Raw genomic sequence first — 946 nt, 5'->3', positions numbered from 1 at the left:
ATATATATACACACACAAAAATAAGAGGAATGACCAGCAAAAGTCGACTCCTATATGCTAATATAATTTTAATCTTCGGATTTTTTTTTAAATATGCTAGACCACTGGTTTTAATTGATTAATATCAATTTCTACCCTTATTAATAAATTTTATATATATATATATATATATACATACATACATACACACACATGTATGTATAAAACCTGTACTTATTGCCTTATATACATACATAATACATACAACATACATATATACATCCATTATGACAAAAAAAGGTAATTATAATATATTCAGTTTACTTTTATTTCATCGTGTTTTTAAAAATTTATAATCAAAAATACAATCTAAAAATTATCATTAGAAAAATATATGTAGCACTCTATATTTCGGTGGGAGAAGACAGAAGTCCTCGTTAAGACAATAAGGCGTGTCTCGTGTTTTAGCGAAGTCAAGAATAAGTCGTTCTTAATCAACAACACATTAGAGTGTTATCAATTAATTACTACATTGATATATGATATTATTATTATTCATTTTGTTCACCTCGTGCAAGTACGTGTCTATTCATCATTATTTCATTCATTTTTCTTCAATTTTAGGAAAATTAAAGCATGTCTTTGACAATTCTGGAGTATATTGAACTTATTTTGTGCAAGATTTTGTCTCACCTGCATATATAGATATATATATATTCAGTAAATCATATATCCGAAAGAAAAGCATGCTCTAAGTTATAGAGCAGTAGAATATATAGACAAAGATAGATATGGCCGGTCTATGGGGTTCCCTTGGGTTTCGTGCCCATAAAACGCTTAGCTTTACGGCGTTTCTTTGGGGTTTACAGTGTGAAGAAACGGTGTAGAGCTAAGCGCTTGATGGACGTGAAACCCAGGGTAACCCCATGGAACGGCCATATGTATATATATATATATATATATATAT

Source organism: Octopus bimaculoides, chromosome 26, assembly GCF_001194135.2.
Source record: "Octopus bimaculoides isolate UCB-OBI-ISO-001 chromosome 26, ASM119413v2, whole genome shotgun sequence".
Taxonomy (NCBI): Eukaryota; Metazoa; Mollusca; class Cephalopoda; order Octopoda; family Octopodidae; genus Octopus; species Octopus bimaculoides.
The sequence above is the reverse complement of the archived record's forward strand: the minus strand, read 5'-3'. Positions refer to the sequence as shown.